General features: G+C 32.4%; 1 long non-coding RNA gene across 1 annotated transcript; it reads right to left on the reverse strand.

The window, feature by feature from the left end:
* Window positions 1-1458: 1458 nt before the first annotated feature.
* On the reverse strand, window positions 1459-1866 carry LOC131162200 (uncharacterized). Its single transcript, XR_009138711.1, has 3 exons — window positions 1758-1866; window positions 1620-1665; window positions 1459-1521 (listed from the first exon to the last, which is right to left on the reverse strand). It is a non-coding gene; the product is annotated as an uncharacterized LOC131162200 (long non-coding RNA).
* Window positions 1867-5790: the final 3924 nt, after the last annotated feature.

The raw sequence follows: 5790 nt of genomic DNA on the forward strand, positions 1-5790 counted from the left end.
CCTGGACCCGTGGGCACCAAGGATATAACAAAACATACAGCAGAAGCCTACGCAGCAGAAAGTATAAAATCATATACATCTCATCATAATGTGCATAACACATACCAGAGTCACTACAATTACTATCTCACAGTATATACATCTCAAAAATGAAATCTAGGGACAATTCCCACAAAACCTAACTGTCCCTACCAAAAACTTACCCTTCCAAAGAGGGCAAACAACTGATCTAGATCAGCGGGGCTTTTCCCGCTCTCCTATTAGGGGCTCCTGAAAAATGTATAAGATTTAGGGGTGAGACACCTCTCAGTAAGGGAAATAAACTAATACCAGTGTGTGGCAACATGAGTATTCTGTGTTCTACATATACCATACATAACATATTCAATACTATTTATCAAATCTGGGAAAACATATGCATATCAAAACATGGCAGAACATACTGCATTTTCATAAACATTTCTCATCTCATATCATAATAATAATAACATAAAAACAATCCTGGTAGGTTAGCTGGCTGTTGTCATGTATTACCCCCACATGACTGGGTTGTGTGGCCTGAAGGCCGAACCTGACAATGGTTGGCCGACCACTACCAAGTCAAACAGTAGTCTGTAGGTCCGATGGGTCTACCCAGACTGGTCCGTACACCAGGGGCGATAACAGCACACTTCTTAAAAATAACCACATCGACCATCCAATCTCACACCACTCCGTACAGCGGCGTTAACACAGATATCATGATCACGAGGACCATGGACATATAGTAACGGTACCGTGCAAGTGCTAGCCTAAACCAAGCCAACCAGGTTCTGATATCATATACATATACTAAAACCGTGATACATAAATATCTCATATCATTTATTTTCACATCAATCATATCATTTCACATATATACGTGTATCATGAAAATATCGGCCCGTACGCCGGTATTACACATTTTATCATAGCTCGGCCCGTACGCCGGCAAATCACATAGCACAGCCCGTACGCTGGCAAACCATATAGCACGGCCCGTACGCCGGCAAATCACATAGCACAGCTCGTACGTTGGCAAATCACATAGCACGGCCCGTACGCCGGCAAATCACATAGCACAGCCCGTACGCTGGCAAATCACATAGCACGGCTCGTACGCCGACAAATCTCATCCATATAGCACGGCCCATACGCCGGCAAATCACATATACATATAAAAATATCTCGGCCCGTACGCCGGTTTTCCATCATAGAAATCCATATTGTCCCCATTCGAAAAAAAAAACAGTATTTCACAACATTTTTATACTCATGCCACACTAAACAAATTTTCTACGTATTCAACATATCATCATTTAAACAGTATTTTCCAAATATAAATCATATATATAAATATATTTATTTTTCCTAAAACCAGATGCTACATATATATACATGCATTTTCTCAAAACAAACTAACTTAGTTTATCCCTTTACCTGATTCCTGAAAAACCCTAAAGAAAATTTTCCCCGTACCTGCAAGGTTCTTAACTCAACACCCTGCAAATGAAAACTCGCAAAATTAAAGTTTAGTATTTTCGTACGTACAACATTTTTTATAACTACCACTAAGTCAAATTTGACTTCAAAAGTCTTACTTCAACTTAGGGATAATTCCCAACGTTTCCAATCAATACCCTGGAACTGAAAATTTCCAATATTAAAGTTCAGTATTTTTACGCGTATATCACTTTCTTCAACTGTCAAAAATCCAAATATTGAATATAAAGCCTTACCTTGGATTTGAGATGAAATCCAACTTCGTTTTCTTGACGATCCGCTCTGGCAGACTTGTAGAGAACTTCGCCAGGAGCGTCGTGGTTGCTTCGGTTTGTCGATCCGGCGTAAAACTAGCCTGAAATCGAAGAGAGAGAGAGTCGTAGGAGAGAGAGAGAGAGAGAGAGAGAAGAGAGAGAGAGAAGAGAGAGAGAGAGCACTCACGCACACAAAAATCCAATTAAATATGGATTTTGACTTTCAAAGCTTTTTAAAGAAGCTTGTGTTATTATATATATATATATATATATAATAGTAAACATTTATTAAAGTGTAGCTTCTTGAAGAAGCTTTTATACTTTATATATATGTATATATATACACACACACACACACACACACACATATATATATATATATATACATGCTTTAATATTTGTATATATATATATATATTTGTTTCTTATCATACTATTCATTTTACTTGTTAATTTAATTAATTAATTTTATTTTATTATTTTATTATTATTATATATATTTTTTAAATTAAATTTTATTATTATTTTTTTTCCCGGTTACTACCGCATCTGTCATATAATTTAATTTTAAGACGTGATTAGTGCATTTCTTTGATTAAAATTTTAATAATCTTTGGAAATGAAGAAGGTGCAAGGAATCATTCTTGAATGGTTAGTGTAATAATTGGGGAGCTAAGGAGTTAATGCTGGAAGAGATAGGGGAAAAATTGGAGGAGAGAGACGTGTGAAGAGATGTGTGGTGTATAGGTGAAACAGAGGAATTGAATCCTATGATGGCGCCACAGGAAGCTAAATACAGGGAAAAATCACATAACTAGACATCAAGGCTAAATTGTGTCTTTTTACATGCTCAAATTTGGAATTTAGTTCTCATCTTCTTACATGCTAAATACTGAATGGTAAACTGGCTAAATACAGGTAAATGTGAGAACCTTACAACTAGCGTAATTGATTAATATGAAAATATTTAATTATTAACAATAATAATTTCCATGGGCATAGAGAGATAGTTTCTGCCGAAAAGGGAAAGAAAACACATTGGATGCTTGGACCTTAGTGCCCCTATACTAAACTAGTATAAAATTTAACCATTCATGAACTTTTAATAGCAAATATATTGCATTACACAGAATAGTTAAATCTAAGGAAACACTGAGCAACTCATTTTATCTTGCGGTATTCAATTACATGAATTTTAAATCAATTCAATGCCAACGAAATTGCTTATATTGAGAGATCTTCTTCTTCTCCGCTTGAAATGGTTACAAACTAATATTATCTAGCTATATCATAATAATTCAATTTTAGAATTATATTATTATTTCCAAAAATCTAGCTATATTTTTGTTGAGAAGTGAAAAATATAGCTACTAATATAACAACCATTGAAATTACTATTTTATATTGCCTTCATTTATTATATTGTATAGCTACTAATATAGCAACCCATCATAAGCCCCGTGTGAAGAGATGCGTGGTTTATAGGTGGAATAGAGGAATTGTAGATTTTTGGAAATAAAAGTTAAATCTGTATAATGTATAGCTGCAGTACGAACTAAAAACTCACTATTACTATGCCCCGTGCCAATTTTACATTATCATTCTTTTTTAATGCTTATATACTACAACCATATATTTTTATATTCCTTTTCTATGTTATAAATCACCCTCATTATTTTTTTTCCTCTTTCCCTTCATTATTTCTCCATTATTCTTTTTCCTCTTTCCCCTCATTTCATAATTCCATTGTGCAATTATATATTTTTCTTTCCATATATTCTCTAGCTTCTCTTTGTACACCAAATTTATTCCATACTTAAAGGTCTAAAGCCTTAAATTCACATGATATAATCATTAATAGAACGAAATAAATTTCAAAGAACTATTAATTTCAAAGTATGCAATTTTGTTCTATTAATGATTAGATCGTGTGAATTTAAGGCTTTAGACCTTCAAGTATGGAATAAATTTGGTGCACAAAGAGAAGTTAGAGAATATTTGGAAAGAGAAATATATAATTGCACAATGGAATTATGAAATGAGGGGAAAGAGGAAAAGGAATAATGGAGAAATAATGAAGGGAAAGAGGAAAAAAAAATAATGAGGGCGATTTATAACATAGAAAAGGAATATAAAAATATTTGCTCTTGAGGCAAATCATGATATATATATAAGAAAAGCTACACTCCTTTTCCAAATTTTACATGATCATTCTTTTTTAATGCTTATATACTACAACCATATATGTTTAAAACCATGATCAGAGTACGTGATTGGATTATATCGGAGTACGTGATTTTAATTCAACCATATATTTTAATTATATATATATATATATATATATATATATATATATAATATAGGGATTGGATTATACCGGAATACGTGGTTTTAATTCAATATATATATAACCCATGTACTCCGATACATATGTTGAATTATATATATAATCCACGTACTCCGATATAATCCAATATATATAATCCACATGGATTGTATATATTGAATTAAAACCATGTACTCCAATATAATCCAATCCCCGTATTTTAGTTTGAATCAATTTATTTAAGTGAAGATGGATATAATATAATTTCCATATTTTAATTTAAATTAGGTTTATTTAAGTACGAACGACTATAATGTAATCCCCGTATGATAATTCAAATCAGTTTTATTTAAGTTAAAATGGTTATAATCTAGTCCCGTACGATAATTTAAATCAATTATATTATCATTACATTAACTAATTGTAATTTAATTATTATTATTATTATTAATTAATTATAAAACTAAGGAAGGAAGGACAAAAGTCCTACACGACAAGGTATTTTTGTATTACAATCTAACCAATCAACCAGCCGATCCAACAATGTTGAAATTAAAGCAAAAATGAAACTTCTATGCTAATAAAGACACAGCTCCAGTTGGCAGAGTCATTACTCTATGTAATAAATGCTTTTAATATTGCCCTAGTGCATGGAAAGGTTTTCATATAGTACTTACTGCTCTCTATATTTGTTCATTCCATATATACTCTTCTTTCATGTATAGTAGTCAATCATAAATTACAAAGGTTGGGATATTTTAATTATAAAATTGAAGTCAAAGAAAATTAGGAATGGACAAATATGTTAACTTCTACAACTAGTACACAAAAAAAACTTTGAGATGCCCGAAAAAAGAACGAGAAAGAAAGGGACCGGCGATGGCACATAAGTGGTCAATCAATTGTCTTGTGAAAATTTTCTTTGACTTCAATTTTATAATTAAAATATCCCAACCTTTGTAATTTATGGTGGACTACTATATATGGAAGCAGAGATATATATGGAATGGGCAAATATAGAAAATAGTGAGTACTATATGAACACCTATAAATTAATTTTGTACTATCAAACTTATAAATTTAACTATATATCAATTCTACTATAGCAGATCAAGCCCAAGCCTTGCTGTCCCCTTAAATTTGACCATTTAGTAGTGCAAGGTGGCATTTTATAAGGAGTAGGGGCTCATAAATGTTTTAAATTATAGTGACCATCATGTTCGAGGCTCCCAAACAAAAGGTAAGAGTATTGGTTAATTAGAAAAAAAAAAAAAAAAACATTTGAGTCTCTACTCCTTATAAAGTGCCACCTTGCACTACTAAATGGTCAAATTCATTGGGGCAGTAGGGCTTGGGCTTCATTTGCTTTAGTAGAATTGATATATGCTTATTCAGCCTTGTTTTGGTTCTTACTGTTTTTTCAGGAAGTTTGTTGTACAGATGGCTAACAAGCAGCGATCTGTACCCGTGGTACATTTTTGTGCAGAAAGAAGAAGAAATTTGAGTTCTTACCTTTGGTTAAATTTATAGGTTTGATGGTACAAAATTAATTATACTAACATTAAACATTAGCAGGTAATTAACAAATCACTCCCAAATACAAGTGAACAACAAGACTCTATTGTCGTAGATGTTGAAGATTACAAGGGAACTAGCGAATTGTAAAAAATTTGTCTTTTGTATTCTACT

The sequence above is a fragment of the Malania oleifera genome, chromosome 8 (assembly GCF_029873635.1).
Source record: "Malania oleifera isolate guangnan ecotype guangnan chromosome 8, ASM2987363v1, whole genome shotgun sequence".
Taxonomy (NCBI): Eukaryota; Viridiplantae; Streptophyta; class Magnoliopsida; order Santalales; family Ximeniaceae; genus Malania; species Malania oleifera.